General features: G+C 35.0%; 1 protein-coding gene and 2 long non-coding RNA genes across 4 annotated transcripts in view; 2 read left to right on the forward strand and 1 right to left on the reverse strand.

Annotated features, from left to right (window-relative positions):
• The window catches only part of LOC145728128 (uncharacterized), a 49,829-nt gene extending 45,419 nt beyond the window's left edge, over window positions 1-4,410 (forward strand). Inside the window, exons 2-3 of the long non-coding RNA XR_014178003.1 lie at window positions 2,703-2,792; window positions 3,938-4,410. This is a non-coding gene — a long non-coding RNA (uncharacterized LOC145728128). The remainder of the gene's footprint in view (window positions 1-2,702; window positions 2,793-3,937) is intronic.
• Window positions 1-25,367, forward strand: part of mew (multiple edematous wings) — a 154,672-nt gene that overhangs the window by 105,538 nt on the left and 23,767 nt on the right. The window lies entirely within an intron of this gene.
• Window positions 1,933-2,688, reverse strand: LOC145728133 (uncharacterized). The gene is made up of 2 exons (XR_014178004.1): window positions 2,168-2,688; window positions 1,933-2,112 (listed from the first exon to the last, which is right to left on the reverse strand). It is a non-coding gene; the product is annotated as an uncharacterized LOC145728133 (long non-coding RNA).

Here is a 25,367-nt window from a genome sequence, read left to right on the forward strand (position 1 = left end):
TGGAAAATGATACTACACAGCATTTCCCAGTAAAGACAGGGATGTGTTTGGTCCCTCTATTCAATCTTTACTCTGAAGCAGTTTTTGAGAGTGCCTTGAGAGATACGGAGGATGGCATAAAGATTAACGGGCAGGTCGTTAATAAACTTCGCTATGCCGATGACACGGTCTTATTGGCTGATAGCCAGGAAGCAGCGTCCGATCGGTAGGATAAATACCGAAGGAGAACGACTTGGTCTAAAAATTAACGCAGACAAAACGAAAGTAATGGTAGTTAACAGAACACCAAGTATACATCTAAGTATCCAAGTGAATGGTAACAATATCCATCATTGGTTGAAAATGGTGAGGTTTTGTTTTTTGTTGCAGAGAGGCTATGATAGTGGCTATGATATGGGGGCTTGATAACCAAAGAACAAAACTTTCATTCCAGTATAGTCAACTGGATGCTAGAAATGATAGTTGTTGTGCAACATCTGGTGACATCTGTACTCAACTCTATGAGTTAGAAAGTACAGATGGCGTTCCCAAATCGAGAAACAGCCCCATTAATGCCGCATCATTCGGTAAACACCGATCTGATTGGTTGAAAATGGTGAGGTTTTGTTTTTTGTTTATCAATCCCAATCCTTTGACCGGTTTTGCCGTATTACGGCTCATCAGAAAGGCTATAGGGCTGATAACCAAAAAAACAAAACCACACCATTTTCAACCAATCAGATCTTTGTTTACCGAATGATACGGCATTAATGTGGCTGTTCCTAGATTTGGAAACGCCATCTGTACTTTCTAACTCATAGAGTTGAGTACAGATGTTGCACAACAACTATAATATCCATCATGTCTCCAAGTTCAGATATCTCGGAAGCTGGATAACTAAGGACCTCGACCCGGTTACGGATTTACGCAGCAGAATTGAAGAGGCCAGAGTAGAGTGGCATTTACAAATATGAGAGCTATGCTCAGCAACAAGAGTCTTAATTTAAAGCTACGGTACCGTTTTGTAAGGTGATATATTTTCTTATAGTGCTGCTGTATGAAGTGGAGACATGAACAATAAAAGCTAGCGTCATAAACCGTCTTGAAGCCTTCGAAATGTGGGTGTCCCGTGGACAGATCATACCACCAACGCTGAGATACTAAACTAATGGGAAGAGAAAGAAAACTGCTGCACGAATAATAATACTACCAATTTTTGAAGCTGATTATAGAGGGAAAGATTGAAGGAAGAAGAGGCATCGGGAGAAAAAAATACTCGTGGTTAAAGAACATAAGAGACTGGTCAAACCTCCGCATGCACTTTTCAGACCCGCAGAGCGAGACGGGAACGAGTATGCCAGAATTGTCGCCAACATTCAGTAATAGGATATATGGGCCAACCTATAGGCTCTCTAAAGTCCCTCGGTGAAAGCCCTACAATATTTCACGCTGAAATTCATGCAATCAAAAAAAGACCTGTGTGCTCAACATTGCTTCGGAGTAAACAGGTCTATTTGGTAAAACTAAACTTCCTTTTACGGACCTGAACTGTATTTTTGGATCTGAAATGGGGAAAAAACACAACTAGAAGATGGATGGATGGGGAAAAATCCCCAGTTTGCGACAGGCAAAACAAAAGCCAAAAAATACGGAAGAGAGAAGAGGAAAAGAGATATAAGGGTGATCACAAGCCATTGACGTTCCACCTGAAAAAGACGGGAATAGCGGTGTACCGAATCCTTTCCGATACCGCGCAATTCTGTCAAAGGTTAAAGTATCTAGAAGGAGTCTCCTTAACTTTCAGGAAAATCCTGGACTTCTACCGGAGTCAGGAGTAATAGATTTGAAGTTGATAAAAAAGATGAAAACTGATTTGCTTGCTTTGCTGAGAAGATGATTTGGAAAAGCATGTTTACTTGTAAGTGTCCTAAAAGAAAAGAAAAAACACCTTATAATAAAATTGCATTGAAATAGGGATACAACGTATTCGACAACAATTATTTTTCGGAATACATTTTAGTAGTCTAATAGTTGACACTAAATAAATTATTGTGATATTATATGATCAGAATACCATATGATCAATAGATAATCAGGAACGTTACAACCTCATCCACCGAATATTTTCAGAACCTGCACAAAACGGAAAACTATCGTGATTATCAAATAAAAAGTTTTTACTACTTACATAAGCTGTTGACCACCAAAAATTAGGTATAACAGATGAAAAACAACAAAAGTAACTGAATAATTAAACCTATCAGTATAAAAGTTTTCCACTTGCAGCAAATCAATTTTGCTACTGTCTGATTCTCGAAAGTTGACCATCACGTCACCAAAGAAACTTGTGAGCTCAATAATTATCTTTATATGACTAATGTAAAATGCAAGTTATCGTGTTGTCAGTACCATTTAAGTACTAGCCATCAATCTCAGAAATACGTATTGATTTGTTAGAAATTATCTTTGTCACGTGATGGTCAACTTTCGAGAATCAGACTGTAGGTTTTAAAACATTATTCTTCACCCTTTTCTAGCATAGTACACTTTCTGGAATTGATAGGTTAGGTCAAAGTTAGGTAAGGCGATTTTCAATCTCTTAAAAAATATAGTTTGGTACAGTTATGATACGCTTGATTTTTCTGAGAAAATCATACATAAGGATATATTTAAATTTGAATAGTACTCAGGTACCCTATTCTAATGTTTTTTTTTTGTTTCAGGTAAATGAATTGTAACTAGCACTCAACTAAGAGGCATTATGCAACACCGCTTAGTTACTCTCAATTCCAAACCTGTTCGGTATTATTTAAGTAAGTGACTTCAGGGTGCGTATTCTTGAAACGAGGAAAAGGAATAATCAAAAGAAACCCTGTAGAATGTGACAGGAATCTGCCATTGTTAGCTTTTTCAACAATTATCTTGAGAATTCCGTTCCCTGCTTTCAAAAATTAGGCCGCAGAAGGTTAAGTCAGATTTTCTCTCAATTTTTAAGTGAAACTTTAGTATAGAGGATTTCTCCAAATTAAGATTTCATACGTTATCTGTAGGTTCTATAATTAAAAATATAATAAAAATTTCCTGGAAGCATAGGCTACTTCATGGTACATACACTTTGCCATTATAAGATCGGCATTTTGTACCTACTACCCCCTATCACTCTAGTAATCTAAATACTCTTGTAGTGTCTACATTTCTCATCTTTTCGTGCCATCTTTGCGGCAGAGGTTGACAATCATCAGAGTGATCCTGACTCTGGAGGCGACCGCTCTAGACAGTTCGGTTGATTTACATTCGTACCATTCACGCAAGTTGCGCAGCCATGAAATCCTTCTCCTAAACTTCTTTTGCCTTTTACCCTATATAATCTGTAGTGATCTCAATGTGACGTTTCTCTCCCCATATAACGTGTCCCAGGTACTGCAGCTTTCTGGTTTTGACGTTTTCCACAATCTCCAGCTCCTTGCTTAATCTTCTGATGATTTCGTTGTTCGTCACGTGTTCCGTCACATGTTTTTTTTTGTATTCTCCTATATACCCACATCTCAAAGGATTCAGGCTTCTTAACAGTTGCTGGAGCTTCCAGATTTCCACTCAGATCCAGCTTCAAATCTCTTGTACAGAACACTCTCTATTTTGATTTCTTTAGAGTTGTCGTTGGTAAAACTGATCATTGTGTCTAAATCTCTGTAGTTGTCTACTTGTTCAAAAGTCCTGTTGTTAATTGTTAGATGCTCCCGATTGTTGACTGATTTTTTTGTTATCTTCATAAATTTCGTTTTTTGACCTTTATTGTTAGCCCATATTCCTGACCTCATTCAACTATTTTGTTCATTAGTCTCTGAAGGTCCTCTAGACTGTCTGCAAATATAACTGTATCGTCCGCCTATCTGATGTTGTTAATCGGCGTTCTATTGACCATAATACCAGCTATTTCTCACTCAAGCGCTTTTTTCAGGATCTCTTCAGAGATGTCTAACTCCACTTCTAAATTCGACCTATTTTTCATAATACTCCACTACAATTTCCTCATCAAGTTCATACAGGCTGTCCCGGAGAATTCTGAACATCAACATGGATGGAGAGCCCATCTTTGGCTACCAAACTGTATTTTTTAAATACTGCAGTTTTGGCCTAACACTGGAGTTTTTTGGTCATCTTTATTGCAATTATAGTTTCGATTTTCTCAAGTATTTTTAAGCAATTTCAATAATGTTAAACCTTAAAAATAAAAGAAAACAAGTAAAACTTGTACAAAGGAAAATGTTTTGTTTCCAATTAGTTACCTTAAATATTACTAATCCATGCATTTTAAGCAAATATTTGCAGGTGGTGCAAAAATAAAAGTAATAGATAGAATGACGTAACAATGTAAGCGTTTTGAATGTGACAAATAAATAATTTTTTTACTGTGAGTTTCACTGTATTAGAAACATAATATTTTCCCTTTTCTTTTTCAATCAAAACTTCTGTATAGGATAGTAATGTTAACACAAATAAAACATATAAACAATAAATAATCAAACCGTTAATATCTATTTCAATATTAAAAGCTCATAAACATATCAAAACAAAATTCGTTTGCTGTCCGAGAAACTTACCGACCGTAATTTTACATCCAAATAAAGACATTTCAATAAAATAGTTACATGTTTGCCATTACAGCATGTAAGACCGTAAACGTGCATAAACGACTAAATTAAGTTAGCGTAAGTCACAATTCTCGTTTAGATTTTCTAATGGCTTTATGATATCGACACCTTTATTGATTTTCCAATCGTCTGCTTGTAGGGTTAAAGTTTATCGAATAACAAAATATGTAGGCACTTTATGGTGTTTACTATCGGCAGTTTGTTATCGTTAACACTAGAACAGCGTGATTTCATTCAGGCCAAAGCGTAATTAAATTTTTATTTATGTGCGATGCATACTTTCAACCGAGAACGTAAACATTATACTATTTCGGCTGCATGGGGTTCTTTGAACAACTTTATTAAGCTTGTTTATAGTAATAATAGACCAGACCAAATATCTACTTTTAAAATAGTGTTTTCAGGAGTAAATCTATATGCGTATAAGTATGTCGTCAAAATAAGTAAATTGGTACTCGATAACACATGTTTGACCTCCTTTACAGTATCAATGCGAAGTGTGAATTACTTATGTAAATATCGGTGAACAAATCAAATGTTATGGTTTTCAGGCCTTTAACTAGGAAAATGACACATTTGTGTCATAATTACAAACCAATGTTTGGCGGGATGTTTATTCAACGTGACACCATGTGTTTTAGTGCATTGCTGTACATATTTCTTTTATTACTACTGTTTTGCAATAATTTCACAATTTAATGTTAACTATCGCTATGTTGGAAAGAAACAAACTTTTTCAATCGATCACTAGCAGGTGGAAACCGCTTTATTTTAAGTAGTATCGGAATTTTTGGCAAAACATTCATGCTATTAATTATAGGATTATTGGAAAGCAACGCAAAAGCAAAATACAATCGTAACTCGCACATTACAGTATAATTTAACCTGAACTAGTGTAAATTAACTTTGACCTCCATTAACCTAACCCATATACGTCCCGAAACTTGATTAAAACCAAACCGAATTGATAAATGCAGCACTATTAGATTGATTTTAATTTGATCGAAATGGCAGCGTGGTTTGTAACGATAAATTGATCTGGGAGTTTTCGTTTCGAGAAGACTATTGCCAACTGTTTGCTAATAATAACTTCTACGTACTAGGTTGTATGTAATGTGAGGGCCATAAGCTAGACGTTTATTTATTTGTAGATTAAACAAGTGAGTTATGAAAGACGATAAAATCAATATATGCCCACATATGAAATTAATGTCAGTGAATAACGGTTTTAAGACAAATTGCCACAGACCCAGTTTATCAACATCCTGGTAAACTTAGCAAGGTGTTAACTGCAATGACGGAAACTAGGTTTAGCCCATTAAATGATCTTTATCGATATCATGAGAATAATCTCTTTGGTAAAAATTACCGAAGTATTGATAAATTAAACCTAAAACTTGAATTGGTTGGTTTTAAAATCATAATAAGATGTTTAATTTTAGTACACGCGAACTTATCCAGTTTGTTTATGTTCTACTAAGAGAATGTGTGGACGTGAATCCTAATTCTATGTTAACGTAACGTAACATTCACAACCGCTTTGCTAATATTAATAACATAACAATAAACATCATTTGTAGTTGAATGAACGAGGGAGACGTGGATGGTTCCTGCCCTGGAAAAACGGAAAAAACGTATAAGCTTCCTATATGGGCCCGTTGCGTGTTGCCGTTATGGGAGCTACAGCAGCCCAGTGTCCTTTAAAAAGGCCACCAGCCTGCTGGAGCACAAGTTCCTTATGTCTTTGGGCTGTCCCAGAAAGCACATACGCGCGTGAGAAAAAGCAGTTTATGAGGACATCTTCCGAAGATTCTTCGTCTAAGCATCCTCTGCACCCGGGATCCTCAGCACTACCTATCAAATATTGATGTCTATGGTGTCAAAACTAACGGTTGACTTCCTCATTGCCAGGAACATCAGAATGTTCTGGTACCCAGATGAAGCGGATGCTATCTTCCAGCAAGTGTCTCTCGAGAATTGTTTTACATTCCAGCATCAGCCGGGAGCTGACCTTCTCTGCACTGCTTGGATGACTGCCCTGCTGTCTGAGCAGATATTGATATTCTGTCCAATTTGGGGACTGGATAGCAGTTCGAGCCCACAGGACAAAATTACAAATATTTCTGCCTGGAAGACTCTCCAACAAGTAGCATGTTGTCCCAGAGCTGTATGTCTTTTGATCTGACCGGATTTTGTTCATCCGTCAGTGAACCAACAAGATCTTTCTTTCATAATAGGTGGTGCCCTATCACTTTCACAGTTTTGGTGACCAAGAAAGACGACCCTCATTTGTAGTTATTGTAGTTGAACTTTGAAAGCTTTGCTTAGAAATCTGTCAAAGTTGTTGTTGTTTCTGGGTTTTTTTGGCATTACCAGCTAGGGGTATTTTGCCAGCTCGTTACGAGAGAGGCTCAGATAGTCTAGAGCCCCTGAGCCCCAGATAGCTACAAAAAGTTCTAAAAATTCGCTTAAAGGCACGATCCGAGCAAAAGATATAGTCATTCCTCGTGGAAACTATAACCGTCACTGTCACATCCACGTGGTCTTCTCCTAGGTTTTCACCCTTTCCGCCTCTTGGAAGTGCTCCGCACAAGACAATTCCCCGTAAACTTTAAGGAATCAACGTTTCCACTTAGAGGTCCCACCATCTCCACTCGACCGGCTGCGGAATTCGGTCGTCAACTTCAAATTTCTCTGAACACCGTTTCAAGAAACGTGGTTTCTTAGTGACAAAAAATGGCACTCACGAAACTGACGTGCGATACGTTTCAAGTTGAAAACCGAACTGCTGTCAAAGTTTAATCGGATAAAAATTGTGGTTTTTGACGTGTGGCGTTTTGGCTTTTAGACACTATCTATCATCAGGATCAAGTACAAACAAGCTAATGTGTGTCCCAGCGCATGATGGTTCTTATATTTGTACAGCCACAGTTTAAAGACAGGTTTAGTTGAACTGCGACTGGTAGTTGAACCGTGCCACATGAAATGCATTGCTGTCAAAGTGACGTTTTTGACTTGAACCAGGTTTAAAAGTTGGACCGCGGTTGTACAACTGAGCCTAAGTCCCTAACGTAGGTGGACGTTAACATTATGTCTTGTGGAGCTGAACTCAGTCTCCGCTTGGGCAAACTTCATTCAAAGCAATACCCGGTACTGTTTTTAATGCGCTGGTTATCAATAAACAGTTTTTGCAAACCCCAAGTTTCCAGGATATAAAGACCTTGGCAATTTGCAAGAGAAACGTATACAGAATATGACTAAGAGACATTTTGTTTTGAAGAATTGTATTTCCTACTTTTATTTGTCTTTTCATTATAAAGCATGATTTCCATTTTACCTACTACTTTCCTATACGCTATCTGCATTAGCTCGCAGACATCGCTTAGGAATTGCTCTTTGGCCGTATTCGGATAGACTTGTTTGTAGAAGCACTCTCAGTCTAGTCGCCCTAGTAGTTTATCGATAACTGCTTTGTAGGCAGCTCTCTCGTTATCTCGATTTAGTCGATCACTATCTAGACAGGCACTGGTAGTGCAGTTTGCTATAAACCATCCTTTTGATTTAACAGCATTGCAGACATTGCTAAGTTTAGCCTTATCAAATGCCTTCTCCGTATAGAAAAAGAGAATTAGTGTCAGCTCTCTGTCTTGTAATCCTTGTTCTGAGATTTCTGGTTTCACTATTCTGATTCACAGACCCAGTTTTGTGTTGTGCACTATAGAGCATGGAAACTCGTATATGTCGCCTTTCCTTTCCTGTATGCATGTTGGAGTTAGAGTTAGACATAGGATTGAGCAAACACTCTGTTAGGTACCTGGGGGTCTCAAATTTTTAAGTAAAAACTTTGTATCGATTATTAGTTATTAAAACTTTTTGACTTACTTACTAAATGAAGTACAAAATGTGATGAAAGTAACAGTTTGTACAGGGTGGGCCAAATTGGACGTATTTAAATGGGAGTGCTCTTATTAATAAAAATATCGGTGTCTGAAGCTCAAATTTGATACAAAACTTGCACTTTTCTTCAAAACTGTCTAGCGTCTTCCAGGTGCGTTATTTTTTATTTCTGAAAATACTACAGCAACTTTTTGCGTAGAATCCAGTAGTGTAAATAGTTTTTTTTTTCTATTGGACACTCAAAAGTTTTGAAGGTATAAGAAGAAAGTAAGAACCAACCAACTTAAATATCCATCCCACCTTGATTTTAGTAGTTTGTAGTTTCTAAAAGGGAAAGGTACCCGAGTACAGAATAAACGAAGTTGTAGGTGTTATAGTCGTTTACGAGGTAATTTCTTATATCGAGCCCATCCGCTTATTATAAAACAAAGAATTATTGTCTGTTGTATAACCACAACTGGGACCTAAATAATACGTTTACGTTGCAGACGAGGACCTATATAATGAGTATCTGATAAACTCCTACGTGCAATTCAGTGAGAGGTGCTAATTTTTCTGAAATTTATACGATGCCAAGTTTGGTATTACCCATTGATGTTTTCCGAACCTCTATATCAACTTGAAAGTTGTTATAACCAGTGGCGCAAAGTGGTCTGTGGCTGATCAAAGAAACATTTCAAAGCAAGCCGGATGCGCCACTGTGCGAAGTGAATAATTACTCTTTCATTACGTGTATCTTCTCGCCACTCATTAAAGCCATATTGCCGCCACATTTCTATATAACCAGATCCCGCTCTTAATCCTAAGTACATTCGTTTTTCTTGTTGCTTCCACCTCTCGAAGCGAATGATGTTCCAGTATTGCATTCATATCTTGATCCAGAAGTAAAGCTTCCGGCCGAGTGTTTTAAGTGGGGCTGAGTTGATTGAATGTTGTCTAAATTTACAATGAGGCAAAACAGCATGTTGCGTCTACTGATTAATCAAGATCAAGGCAGCTCGACGTTTTTAAAATAAACCGCTCGTCATTAAATTACCGGTTAAATATTTTTGTTGGGACTGGGATTTCATTCACTTAGTGAATAATGTGAGTCAAGACGCAAAACGTATTAAAGAAAGCGATATTAAATATAATTAGTCATTAAAGGTAAACACTTTGCAACAAGTAATATTTTGTATATCCGTCCAGTAATTGAACTCGTTTGGTCTCTTGCGGTTTTATTATTTTTAATGGATTTCGCTCTTACGAAGAGTAGAATACTTAACCAAAAAGAGATATTGTTATTTCTCATAATAGTAAGGAAGTAAGGTTTGAGAGCTTATAGCATAGCATAGTTTACATGGTTTGGTCATTAAATATTCTGGAAAGGTCTACCTTTTGCCACAAGGTGAAAGCCGCAAAGATAAAGTTTTGGAATATCATATAAAGTTAAAAAATGTATTTTTAAATGGTTATTTCCAATTTTTAGGACCCCAGACTTTGGACAGCAACGTTCCAGAAACTGTTTTGGATCTTTCAGCAAATATCATCAAGTATCATTATTGACTAAAATGCCTGATAAGATTCAATTAGAAGATGTATTAGGGATAAAAAATGTATACAGAAAAATAGAAATATCACTCTCTTTCTTCACGAAATGTGTTATTGAATATGACTCGCGTTTGAGTAAAACGTTTTCTGTCATTATAGGTGACCATTATTAGTAAAGTTACTTTTAAAGTAAAAAAACTCTCTCTACTAAAGTTAATGTGTAGGAAACGCTGCTACAACTACAATTAAAGCTAATAAATACTTATTTTTGGTACTAGCGTGTTATGTTGAACATAAGTCACGCGAGAAAGATTTATACCACGAGGCCGTTAGGCCGAGTGCTATAAATTCTCAAGTGACTTAGAAAATATAACACATGAGTGGCATACAATGTTTTATACAACAAGTGAAAAAAATCGTTTTTTTATGAGGTAATGATTAATAAACGTTCTGATCAAAGCAAACCTTCTTGCACCTCAGTAACCTATAAATGTCATAATGATTTGGCAGTGACTTTTTTACATTTTGATCCAAGTTGGTTGTTTGTTGGTTAGCAAATGTTTAAATAAATGTTGACATTTGTTAGTTTTTCCTGGGGAAAAAGAAAGCTTTTTTGAAGCGATGAAAATTACGTTTCTAAGATATCCTTACGGAAGCGGAAGAAGCAGGGATGCAGATTTTGCCAGAAAAGTCCCGAAATGCTTAGACAAGTATTTCAAAATGTTTTTAGCCTTGGATGATTAAAATGTACAGGCTTATCATTTACATTACATTTTACAAAAATAAGCCCTATCGTCACGATGGACCAAATACTCGATGCTTTGCTAGACTATTCACCTTTATAAAATAACCGACAGTTCAAAATATGGCAAACTAACGAACTTTTTGTAAAGCAAATCACAGGGATACAAACCAAAGAAGCCATTAGACATTAGAATGACATGAAATAGAGAACTAAGTAAACAAATACAAGGTTCTAATGCGTCGGCGTCTTCCATCACTATCAGCTGCTGTACCGATATTGGAGCGTTTGGTTCCAATGAACCAATGAATTTTACAATTACTTCAAATTTGAATAAATCGTTTCAATATCAATGTGAATTCTGCTTGTAATAGTAATAAATCAATAGAATACTAAACTGCTCGTCAAAAAGAATGAACGCGCATTTTAAGTAATGAGACTAGAGGAATAATTACTAAGTAACGACCTTTATAATTGCTAAGTTAGAACCTAAGTCCAGTATGACAAGTGTTTTCACCTCGACAATATTGCAGTTGAGCGACCTCTATCGATTAGCAAGTTGTCAAATTTTCAGATTTTTCTTATACACTCTTTATGGTTTATTCATAAACCCAGTCCTTTGATTCTGCATTCACATCGGTTCCAAAACACCTGCTGCCCCAAAAATACTGCTTGGGTGATGCCGGTCCAATTTCATCAGGTTTGCGGCTTATAAAAAATAAATAATTTATTAAAAAACATTAAACAAGAAAAAACACAGTTATATGACAGCAGCTGCTGATTTAAAAAGATGGTGAAAAACTCATTACTTACTAGTTTGAAAAACTAAAATTGAGGTCAGAATTTAGGTGCTAGACAACATTTCCACAACTTCTTCTTGATAATTTTCCACTCATTTCCAGTCTGGTGGTATAATCTACTTACACGTGATCCAATGATTTTGTATTGAAAATCATAATTCACGTAAGTGATATTTTACAAAGGAAATTATGGCCATAATAAGAGAGTAGGATATAGGATTTCATACAAATTTCTTATAAATCATATGGTGGTCTCCAAAACAGCCCTACTAACCAGGAGTGGACCAACATATTCTTTACTGTTATCTTACTAAGTTCTTATTTTTTAAACATGAAAGATATATTAAAATAAAAATAATTCCGTTATTTCTTGACTTATAATTAGATTACAACACTATAAAAATCTACTTGGAACTTTGTAAAGAAAATGACTCCCAAGAGAACTACCAAACCCTTTTTGGATTGTTATTTTTAGCACTTATATTTTAAAGAACACCCATAAACGCGTTAATAGCGTTTTCAAAAACTCCAATAAATTCCCGGAGAATGCACTCCCTTGGAACTGTTTTACGACCCAGACTGGTATAATTGTCACCACCACACCCTGGCTAGTATTGCGACCGCAAAAAGTAATTTTCCGAGTAAATTTACGCCGATGCGTGTCGTATCAACATTTGTTTAAACGGTCGTTTTTCTGCATGGCAAATGCAGAAAATGTGTTGCAACTACGCCTAAAGCGGACATTTTTACCCGGTTCGGACCAAATGGCGACCTGTGGGCGAAAATCGTGCCGTAAATTTTTGCCAGCCGATTTTGCAGAGGTGTGAAGTGAAAGATTTATTCAGATTTATTATTATGGATAGTGGAAATGTTATGCCTTGTATACTTGAGTTACTGATGATGTCTTTAAGTTGTCCGTTGTAACACTACCAGGTCCGTACTTACTAAGAGTTTCGTGGAAACATTAAGTTCTGTTCATCAGAAGACACCCTCTTTGATTTGTTTTCCAACACAAAAAAGTGCAACCGATTATAGCAGTAGTTTTTAAAAACGTTTTTTTTTACTTGGTGCTTACTAATTTCAGAGGAACTGCAGACATGACTTTGGGTTGCAAAGGAGGAGGAACAGGGTTGCAAACATATGACTTTGATATTATTGTTCTGATTTCCCACTGGAGTTTAATGTCTTGGAAATAATTAGAGATATTTCTTAAAGTGAATTTGTCCAATTTCCATGAAAATACAAAATAGGTAATTTCTTTTTTTGAAATTTAACAAATTTTAACGAATTCTTATCGGACATTGGTTTATACTCCTCCTCCGCCTCCTCTTTCCATTATCCTCCAAAGGATGTAGTGACACCATTTACATTTGATTCAGCAGTTGATTCCATGCTTGCCTATCCTGTGCAATCCGTCTGGCATCATGCAGTCTCATGTTTATTAAGGGTTTTGTTTGGTCTACCCATCTAGTTGGAAATCTACTTCTCGAGCGTTTGCCTTCTACTTTCCCTTCTATGATTAGTCGTTCCATTGTTCCTGATCTTCTAGCTATATGCCCAAGGTACTGCAGATACATGAGTTTTATTCTGTTTTTACAAATCAGGAAAATGCGCTAAATGGTAAAACACTAAGAAAAAAAAATTTACTTAATATGAACTTTTTTTTTAAAAAGGATGTCCATAACTAACTAATGGCTACAAAGAGTATTTTAATATTATTTTTGCTTCGATTAGTGTTATCAAAACCAACTTAAAAGATTGTACATATTGCCTTTTTTCACAATATTGCGCTCTTACTAAAACAGTTTTAACTAAACACAATTAGATGTTACATTAGTTTCAATGCCTTGTCCTACTAGACTAATAATAATGCTAGTTAGCTTATCAAGCTAATTAAGTTTTGGAATTAAAGCCAAGGTTGCAGTTGTTCACATTATGAATAATTAACTATTATGGAATATCTTAAATTGTAAACAAAACTTAATTCATATTTGGACCAAATAATGTTTTCAACATGAAATATCCATTCAGATTATTTTTATTTTGCTAAATGTTGCGATAAAATTCTGGAATTTTTAAATAGTTGTTTTCGCAATACAACAGATAGTATTTATGAGTTCATAGTCAAATGGTATTATTAGTATAGCGTACTAAACTGTTTGTTAATTTTTTAAATCTAGATGTAATTTTTATAATGTAGTCAAATGGATATTTCTTGAATCACAGGGTGTTAATTGGGGAACGGCCAAAAACGTTCCGAGATATTGACCTAAGCAACACTTCCTTCCTCAAACAAACCCAAAAATAAAAAATTTTAATTTAATTGGGGACTACTTTCCACCCTGTATGTGCATTTAGGTCAGTGTTTTTTCGATCAACCAAAAGCCAATAAATCAAGCTCAATGATAGTCCAAACCGCATCAAAATCTGTCGTTTCATTTAGAAATGGCAAGGTTTTAAAAATGACCCACAAAAATCACTGTCCCGGTTTAGGTGGCGCGCTGTTTATTTTAGTTTTAATAGATCATTTCTACAGAACATCGACTTTTACCTACACGAGTCTCCCTTCAATTGTTTATATTTGGATTTTTAAAGCTTAAACACACATGACAAACGTGCTCAAGTAATCACGTGTTGATGTTGATACTTATTAATAGAGCCTAACATTTTTGTTTATCTGTCTAGTTTTATTAAACACTTTGATCTGGAAGTAATTAAGTTTTATGTAAATTAATAAAAACTTTTTTAGACCAGTTTGTGTCCTTTAAATGGTTTTTGGTTTATGAAAATTTAAAACATATCTAAATATTTAAAACGCTGGAAAACTTGCCAAACAAACATTTGTTATAAATTTATCCCAAATAAGTTATTATACTCATTGCGCTATAGACCAAATTGGGCTCCTTATATGAAAACTTCCTTTTCTAATAAAGATAAACGAAATATTATGTCGGTATCTGAAACTGAAATTGGACAAAAAAATTGGCAGTTATAGGCTGTTTTTCTACATTTTAAACTCCGTTTTAAATCTCTCATTTTAGGAAATATGGTTCTACAAGAACTTACTAGAATCCGACCGTTTTTTTGTTAAATTTGGAACTCATTTTCCATTAAAAAACTTATTTTTTATTTAAAAGCACCCAATTTCTCCCACTTTGTACATGGTAAATCTACGGGGGTCTAGTCACCCTGAAAACACCGTTTAGAAAATGGGATCTATTTGATGTATATTCTTTAAGAGCACAGCTCTAAAAAAGCGATAACTTATTCAGGTGATTTTTGAGCAGATAGGTGAGGCGAAAAAGTATTTTAGCAGGTATTCTACAGGGTGAAATATTTCCAGTTGAAGATATAGATTATCTTCTTCTAATATTGGAAGCGAATATCTCGAGAACCAGTTTTTTTATCCATTTCAAACATGTAAGAACATTTTCAAATTTATTAATCTGTCAAATACGACAAAAGTCAATTAGCATTGGTCTGGTTATCGTTCTATCATTTGTCTGAGAAATTGCAAGCAAGTCGTCGTTTTAGTTTAAAAAAGCATTTGTATGAAAAATCTGAATCATTTGATATATTCTGAAGAGGAGAGCTCTAGCAGCATGAACCAAAACGTCGTAGGATAATAGCAATGACAGTAGATGTCACATTTTTTCCTATGAGCGTGCGCGAATAATAACATTTCCGCACTAATGCGTAAAGAAATCATTTTCCCGCACTAGGGTGGGAAAATTAAATTATGTTAATTTATGTATCATATTCAAAATTATTATTCCATATAATAATTGTTTATTTATTAATAATATTAGTAACAAGTAGATTAGAGGTAATTCATCACATCCATAACCCATTTATGGTAATCAAGTTTTATTTTTTTTTACTTAATATTTTTAATGTGCGGTTGTAGTTTAGTTGCACACATAATATGAATATGTATAAAAGAATAATATTTTGTTAAATTCACTATTATTAAAAATATATTTTTCAATTTTAATTTATCATTTATTTTCAATGATTGGAAAACGCTCGTAGAAAAAATGATGTTTCTATAACGTGCGGAAAGTGCCTTTCTTCGGTACGCTCGTTTGGCAACTTCAGTCAGCGTGCGGAAAAGTATCACTTTCCGCACTTGTTAAAAAAATAACTATTATTTTACGTTTGACGTATCTGTCAGTTGGCAATTTAGTTCGACGTAGGGTGACTTTACTTTGCTGCAAGATGTATTTTTTTCTCCCTCTCTCCTTAAAATCGAAACATCACGCTCTCTTTCATTGTCATATAGTATTTGAATTATCACGTGCAAGTGAAATTAAGAATTAATTATGACGTGGGGACCAGAGTGGCTCAAATAAAATAGTATTAATTTTTGTCGATTTACTAAAAACTAGTGATTATAAAAATGTGTTTTTGGAGTCATCGTAATATTATAATATAAAACAACAAAATATTATAATTAATTCGATTAATAACAAAATAATACACAACAAACTGTTACCGAAAAAATCCAAACAATAGCATGAATTTGGAGCTTAAGTGTGAATCTTTACCAAAATTTCCGTAACTCTAACCGTTTCCGTAATATTCGACTTTTACAATGTTTTTCGGAAATTGTATTAAAATTTAGAAAATTTCGTATTTCCGCCATTTTTGGAATTATAGCGACTTCAAAATATTTGTCATCAACTGCTCTTTCACCTAGTGCTACCCGAAACAAAATTGAACATATAAAAAAAAACAGTTTTGCTTTAAACTAACGCTCTGAAATTTTGAATATTCCGTATCTCCGCCATTTTTGGGATTTCAGCGACGGTAAAAAACACAAAATTTTCGCCTTAAACTGTCCTTTCACTTCATGAAAACCACAACACGATTGAATATACATATAAAGAGTGTTGAATAAAACAATAAGAAACCACGCTCTGTCAGTTGTAACCGTGTTGACCGGGTTTCTAAACTAACTTTAACCGTTTCCGAGATACATATTCGAATTTTTAATTTTTTTTTTGGAAATTGTATTAAAATTTATAAAATTTCGTATGTCCGCCATTTTACTGCTTTTTCATCTTGTGCTAACCGCAAACGACTGAACATACAGGGTGTTCAAAAAACAATAAAAAATAGTTCAATTTGAAACTAACGCTCTGCCAGTTGTGATCGCGTTTACTTGGTTCTAATATTTCACCTTTTGAAATATCATATTATCCCTTTTAGTTTAAAGAATTTCAGCCAAATGTTAATTAACTATTAAAGATTTTTATAGGAAAATCATGCAAATGAACTTGTAGCAAAATTTTTGGAAGGACTTTTATTATCCCGGAGGTCACCAGGGTTTTCCCTAATTAATGAGTAAAACAATGTATCCTATCTCATCAGTAAATTTAGTAAAAGATAATGACTTACAGATTGAATTTTAATTATTACACCAGTAAGATTTACAATCCACGTTTAAGCAATTCATAAATCTCCTTGCAGGTTTAATAGGAACCTACCTAATGAATAACTGCAACCACACATTACAGAAACGTATGCTGTTTTCATCTGTCACTGTCTTTGCTTTTAATGAAATACATTTACCTATGCAATTTCTCAGTTCAGATACGATGTAGTGCAATTCGTGTGGGCAGATATGCATATTAGGTATTTTCTCAAGATTATGTACGTTTGCAGTTCCGTTCAGTTTACAAAGTGACGGTTTTATCAGTACAGTCTAAAAAAACCAAACGTAAATGCATGCGCAATTAAAATACCAAATTGTTTATTTGGTTTACGGATCATCAACCTCCCGAAAAAAATTAGCCTAAATAAAAACCCATCAATTTAAATCAAGCCGAATTGCCGCACGCTGATAAGTTTATGAGGGCCTTAAGTGGCTTTCAAAAGTGGCGTGCCACACGTCAAATTTTAAATTAACCATAATGAAACTGGGCTTATGAGCAACCCTCTTAAGAGCCGGTTTTATATCTAAACGTTGGTTACACGGCCTTTATCTGATTTTGTATCTAAGCATAACAATTAATTACGAATTAGGTATGTTCAGTTTCTAATAACTAGTTTTAAAACCAACTTAATCTGATAGAAGCTTTAATTCTTCACGGTGACTTCACCTATATTTAGTTTGTAGGTTATTTCAGAAAATCGTTGGTTTTGTGGAGTTCTAAAAACCAAAAAAACCGAAGAAAGTATCTTAACGCCTGTCCTAAAACTTTTAAAACAAAATTTATTGGCTTTAATTATAACCATAAAATTATAACAAATATAAAGTTTTTGGAAACATATGTTTATTTACTGTTGTGTACGCGTGGTTTTCGCTGTAAAATGTCGTAAAAATTAAAAATAAGAACAAGTATCTACAGAATCATTTATAAAACAATTGCGGGAAAAGTGGAAGGTCACGATTTACTGCACGAAGATCAGAAAAATTGTCGGAAAGAGCAAAAAACCAGGTTGGAATACCAACTATAAGAACTGCTCGTCAATGCAGTTCTAGTACGATATTGTGGAAATTGAGGAAGAATAGTCTAAATAAATATGGAAGAAGACGTAAGGGTCCTAAAAAAAAAAGTCGTTGGGAATTGTGGTCCTCTTCTTGGCTGGTTGGTCCTGAATTGTCGTCTATCTGAAATAGAACAGTTTGTGGGGTGCTTCTATCTCCGGGTAGTAGTTCACTGCTTCTCGCAGTAACTGATTTTTGGTGCTTTCCGCTTTTTGGAATATCTTCAATGCGCTCTGCTTGATCCTTTCCGTTGCAGTGATGAACTTCAAGTCTCGCTAGATGTCCACGTTTCTGACGTACCATGGAGCGTCCACTGCTGTCCTGAGCGAAATGTTTTGTGCGGTTGAAGAACAGACTTGATGAGTGTCAGTTGCAAAAATGGCGACAGTACTGCACCTTGTGGCACTCCTGCTTCCATTTCTCTATAACTTGAGTAGACGCTGTCGATTTTAACTCGAAAGCGACGAGACAATTAGTTTTACCAGGCCCTGAAAAGCCGACATCCAGCATCTTGATTGTCCCTGTTGAAGGGCGACGTCTAGCAGCACGGCTCCTGTCGCTTCATTCCTGTTGAACCCTTCCGTGATGCACTCGGTCATCCTCAGGACTTGGAGTTCCGTTGATAGTGTCCTCCGGAATCCGAATTGCTTGTCATGAATGACGTGCAGGTCCTCTTCTTGCTCCTTTAACCTCCTGAGGATGATAACTTCTGCCACTTTTTCCAAGGATGGCAGAAGGCTGATGGGCCGATAAGTCTTGGGGAACAGCGGGTCCTTTTGTGGTTTCGGGAAGTCCAGTCCAGTCCACGAACTCTTCCAGTCAGCAGGAAAGTGTGCCTCAGTGGAAGTATTGCATTAACCATATTCAACAGGACAGCTATCCCTCGTCTCGGAAGTTTTCTGAGCGCAATGTTTCCTATCTTGTCCTATCCTGGTGCCTTGTTGAGATGTGATGTGTGCCGCAGGATTTCCTGTAGCTCCTCTGACGTCGCGTGCCGGATTGGTTGGTCGTCCGGCTCCATCTCCTGTTCCATGGCGAGATTCCTTCCTTGTTGTACAGAGTATCCCAAACTTGTGGAGTACCTAATTATTCTTAAGTTTAAAATTCTATGGAAAATAACAGTTACGAGTTTATCAGGTCGGTAAATTTGAAAGCAGATCCCAGATAGTAGCACAGGTTATCCAGAAATACTCTATAATTTGTCCGTACTCTCCATGAACATAATATTATGAATTTTTATTGAATGTACATTTTTTGTTCTAAAACTCTAAAACTATTAGATTATAATAAGTTTTCCTAATTTGTGCATTTCTATACTTTCGTTTCGAAACAAAACATTAAACATAACATAACCTATATCTGAAGTGAAGTTGGAAAACTGAAGTGACATCCATCGACATACTCCGTCTTGCTCAAATTGCAATATATTGCTAGAAAGAGACGCGATATACAGTGTACCAAAAAAGTTTATTTTTCATAATTTTGTTCTCGACGGGGAGATATTCCAAAACAGGAGGTTTTTCACAATAGATTGATAGAGATGAGCATTTTTTGTGGAAGTCGCAGCTGTCAGTGGGTTTTTAAACCACCTTTCATGCAAATTAAGTTATTTGTCTAATGAAGCCAATAAGCAGAAACAAGTGTCGCCAAGTATTATGCTTGTTCCTTGCTACACACCTTTTTGCAGGAAAAAAACATCATATACCACACTGATTGTTATTCATCATACGATGCACAAAACTTTCTTTATTTAAATCGTATCTAAATTTAACTAAATATTTTTTGCATATTTGGATTCCTTAGTCAAATACTGCTTTTGAATCAGTTTTCAGTTTTTCATAAAATTGCTGCGTTGCCAACTTTTTTTAACAAAATATTAGAAGCACAATTTAAATCTTTGTTATTGACGATAATTGCCTAATTACTTGTATATAATATAATGAAGTAACGAAAATCGGCCTAAGGGAAGACAAAGCTCTAAGTAAAAGCTCAAATAAGCTTACAAAACTTTTCATTATACAAGGTGTCTTGTACAGAAGTTGGGAATTTCCAAAGATTGTATTGTTTAATCGATTTTTCTAATTTATTTGTAAAACACCTTAATTTTATGCATTGCATCTTATTCCTCTGTCAATTCCCTTCAACTTTCATTAAGATAAATTTAATCCCATCTTTGCTCTTGTTTTAGCTATACCCCTAGAGAAGACAACCAGAAGAAAGTACATTTGAAATGCATTTGGAAAGAAATTATTTAGCACTGTTTTTGTTTGTAGAAAAAAGCTCTTTTTAGAACTCACTAAAATTTTACACATAAATAACTACTAAAGTGTAGTCGGCATGTTTTACTACAACTTTCATTTAAGTATTTTTTATAAATATGTAGAATTAGAAAATTGTACCTACCTACTTTGGTCTTGGCGATGATGTTGGCCAGCTGTTGTCAAAGTAGTTATGGAGAAATTGAAAATGATATTTAAATTAATTAACTAATTTATTTTATGCGTTTTTTAGGCAATAATTCAGAAAAATAAAAATAGCTATTAAACAAGCAGCAGCTTAATAATAAAAGTTGAAGTGAATTGACAGGGCAATAAGATACATTGCTTTAATACAGCGTGTTCTACTTAAAGGAATCGATTAAACGTATTTTTAAAATTCCTAACTTGATCGTTATGTACGAGACCCCATGTTTGATGCAGTGTATTCTAAGCCTATCTGAGCTTTAAAACATACAAATTTGACTCCCCTTACGCTGATTTTGGTTATTCTATTATACAAGTTAGGCCGATAGTAAATACTTATGTTTTGGTCCTAATTTGAATATTTTGTAAAATGTTAAACTGAAAACTGATTTAGATGCAGTATTCGACATGAAATCCAAATATTAAAAATCAATAATAATATGATACTTTGTCACAATTTTGCGCCACCCTGAATATTAGTAGTTTTCTAAGGTACAATTACGTTAAGATTCCAGCTACTACAGTTACAAATTACTTGAATCGTTAAAAGAAAAATTCTCATATTAGATAATAATAGAGTGCTTTTAAAATTAACAAATTGGCAGTTTCTTTAATGAATAACGTCAAAAGGGTTAACTAATTTTTACCTGAGTGATAGACATAATCTCACCTGCTTTAAAAGTAGCCGTTTAACCCGCTTTGTTCAGTCTTTGGTTTTGGAAGCAACCGCCCAAATACTTCCAATCTTTACCTTTATTTGCCATAACGCCATATGCGGTTAACTGCCCATTTTTCCTTCTATTTAGTTTAACTAAATCGGCTTTTAGTTGAAGGGGGTGCCGTGTAAATGAAACTTGCCAAACTAGCAGAAGGCTTTTGAACAATGGCCCTTTTGTACATACACTTTTGAGCAGACCGTTTGTCTATAAATAACCATTCTGAGTAATAGTGTCTTAAGTAAAATATTACATGTGGAAATTGGATATTTTTACAAGGGAGTCGTAAACCCTGGATATTATATGCCTTGGCATTTAATGGAAACGTCTGAATACAATACGGGTGCAGCCTGAATAAGCAATCCAACAACTACATTATTTCCTCCCTGGCTAATTGATTTCTAAAGGAAATGATTCTCTTTCGACCCTTGACAGCTCTGCCCTATTTAATGCAAATAGTGGAAAGCACGAAACGGATTTGAATGGTCATACTAGTCTATTGTGCACCACCCTGGAATGATTGTGTTGTATTTGAGCGGGTTTTCTTTTAAGTTTTGCCGTGTTTTTATATATTCCACTCACAAACCACGAATCGAAGGGCAAAGCGTTTAATTGAGTCAGAATGCGATTGTTGTAGAAACCGCGCAGTCGGTAACTTTATGCACTTGCCGAAAGAACTATCTGCTATCTTGGCATAATATCGCGTTTAAGAACAATAGCTTGTAATTTTCAGATTATCGATGCAGTGCAATGTTTTATTCAAATTTTCCTTTTGTAGATTTAGTGTTGCATTTTAACGGAATTATTGTTGTACGATGTACGAATCTTTTGTGCACTTTCTTGTTGACTATACAGATTAAATTGACGATATCCTACCAAATATTTGCAATATGATTAAACTGTGCATAACATGGCGTGTTTCGCACAGTTTAATCCTACTGCAAGGTCAAAGATAAAAATTTGTTATTAGATGATTATTTCTGGCAGATTGTAAATAATCAAAAAATGAGCGTTTGGATATTACTCTTTATCAGCAATAATCATTTGATTGAAATGCTGGTATTAAGGTTTAGTTTTTATACATATCAAATATATAATATATCAAAAAATGTTCACTATTTATGGGAAAAATCAAGCAAAAATAGGATAACGCAAGAGGCAGGTAAAACTTTTGAATGTCTTCTTCTTGTTGTCTATTTGTCACATTCAAACTATTTGCCTGACTACTACATTTTTGCGTCATCTTTTTGCGTCTCTTGCTAACATAAGAAAGTTCTTAAATTTCGGTTCTATTGTTAGTTTAGTATTTGTCGCTTAGTTATCAAAGCTATTTTTGCGTTCTTTGGTTTTCAGGTACGTCCATCTAATGGTGCAACCAGGTACTGAAAAAGGTTCGCCCGAGTTCTGTTTCTCGTTCCCTGCTTGTGACTTCCGACCCGACTTTTTCAACATTCCGCTAGAGAGCGGTGACGTTGTTTTAGCTTTGCCGTGGTTGGTTACACACACTCACACTACTCTATGTGTGTAAGGTCTTCTTCTTCCTCCTTATTTTAAGACTACGTCTTGTTTTTTCCGTTTATCCGGCCTCATGCGATGCAGACGTTCATGATTCCTGTCATTTTTTTCGGTGGTCGGCCAGGTGGGAGGTCTGGGGGTCTTCAATTCGCTTTTTCGTTCTTTGCCCACTTTGCCCATCGGTCGTTGTCCATTCTGTCCACGTCCTCCAATGCCGCGTCTTGATCGTACAGCCCAAACGATGTCCTGCATCTTGAGTTCTTCCCGTATTGCGGTGCCTCTTATTTGGTCTAGCAGTTTGCCTTTATTGTGCGTAGAATTCTAATTACTGTGGTTCTTGGCAGACTCTCTCGTTCTTGATGTTTCAGCAAAGCTTAACAAAATCTATTATAGTTTTAGAATTCGTAGCAAATATGTCAAAAAAACTGATATACCATGCTAACTTTGAATCTCACTTGAGATATGGAGTACCTAATTCTTTTCTCCGTCCAAAAGAGATTAATCAGAATAATTACGTTCAGGAGTGTTGATTTAGCTTCGTCTATCCGTATGATGACATTTTAAGATTATCGTCTTCCTGTGATTTAAGGATGATGAATTCATAAAAAATCCACTTTTTTTGAAAGTCTGTGTTTTCTCTCTAAATGCTGACAGATGGAAAATACTATGGGTAATGCGTAATGCGGAAGTATGCTTTCGTAAAACCCTTCAATGTTATTGAATTTGCATCAAAATAGTCTAACAAAGCGATTTCAATGTCATTTTTTTGGCACTTGTGATCTGACTGAACCAAAGTTTTTCTTCTTTCTTTAGCTTTAATCGTTTTTTTAATTAGTTAGGCATAATTTTGAAATATCAAAAACTTACACTACTGGTGCTGAATAATTTACAAATCAAGTTATACAAAACAATATAGAAATTCAATAGTCTGTCATTCGCATTTACTTTTAATAGGTAGTCCATCTTACAGCAACTAGTTACTATCAAACATTAGTAGCATTAAATTATAATGACCTTTGAAATCGTGATACTAAACTTTTACGATAATAAATTCAGTTTGTGTCTAAAATTGTCGTGATTGTAAATAAAATGTATAAAAACCGCGGTTGGAAGCTTCATTAGTAACGAGGTTATAAACTAACAAACGTCTCGACTGTAATGAAGCTTCCATGTCAGTTTGCAATATACTATTATAGGTTTCTACGTAACATTTTTTTTAATTTAATTAGCTATTTGTTGAGTTTGTCCATTCTTAAAGAGGAATCTGCCAATTACTGCTCAAGATATCGGTTTTGTACGTTGTCAGGCGGTTATTAATCGTAATTAATCGAGTAGTCTGTAATCCCTGCTGAACAATTTAACGCAATTAGTAAGCAGATTTTTAAGAAAAGTAGTTAGGTATCTATGATAAGACCCAATGTCATAGCTAGAGTCCGGATTAAAAAGCACTAAAATCGTAAAAAAAGCTAATGAATATTTCTCAAAAAAGCATAAAAATCTGTAAAAAAGCTTTAAAAAAGCACTATTTCAGAAATGCAAATTTTTTTACTTTCTTTGAATTCAAGTTCTAGAATTGAAGCTTTTAAACTGCTTTAGAAGCATACGGAAGATTTTAGACTGTTTTGGAAATTTCCGTTCTCAAAATTTGTTTTAACTACTTGAGGAGCATTTGGAATGTTTTAGACAGTTTAAAAAGCATATTGAAGGTTCTGGAATGATTTAGAGGCATTTGGAAACTCTTGGACGGTTCTAGAATTTTTTGAAAAATTTAGATTATTTCGAAATTTTTTGGAAGTTTCTAGACTATAGTTGAAGGGCATTTGGAATCTTTTAGACTGTTCTAAAAGCTTTTGGAAGCTTTTAGACCGTTTTGAAAAGCTTCCGACGGCTTTAGAAGCATTTTGGAGTTTCTGTAGTGTTTTGAAATCTTTTTAGATTACTTTAGGAGCATTGAAGGTTCTAGACTGCTTTTAAGGCATTTGAAACCTTGTAGAAAGTTCTAGAAACTTTTGAAACCTTTTAAACTGCTCTAAAAGCATATAAGAAACTTTTAGACTGTCTTGAAATGATTTGAGAGCTTCTAGACTAGATGAAGAGCATTTGGAAGCTTTTAGACTGTTCTAAAGGCTTTCTACTGCTTTAGAAGCATTTTGGAGTTATTTCTGAAGTACTTTAGGACCATTTGGAAGGTTTCTAGAGAGTTTAAAAAGCGTAGAAGGTTTTTGGACTGCTTTTAAAGCATTGAAAACTTATGGACTGTTCTAGAAACTTATGGAAGCTTTTAGACTGCCTTGAAATTTTTTGAGAGCTTCTAGACTAGTTGAAGATCATTTCGAATTCTTTAGAGCGTTCTAAAAGCTTTTGGAAGGCTTTTAGACTGCTTGAGAAACATTTTGGAGTTTCTGCAGTGCTTTCGAGATATTTTCCAAAAACTACTTTGATGCACTTTTTACCGGTAATTAGTTCAAAAATTGAACACCCTGTACCTTGGTTATTTTTGGGAGTTCAGGGAGGTTTAACCACTCAAAAGAAACGTCTTGAACTTCTCTTTTCAATGGTGTAGAACAAGGAATTCTATCTA

Source organism: Ips typographus, linkage group LG1 (assembly GCF_016097725.1).
Source record: "Ips typographus isolate SLU linkage group LG1, UJ_Ityp_2.0, whole genome shotgun sequence".
Lineage (NCBI taxonomy): Eukaryota > Metazoa > Arthropoda > Insecta > Coleoptera > Curculionidae > Ips > Ips typographus.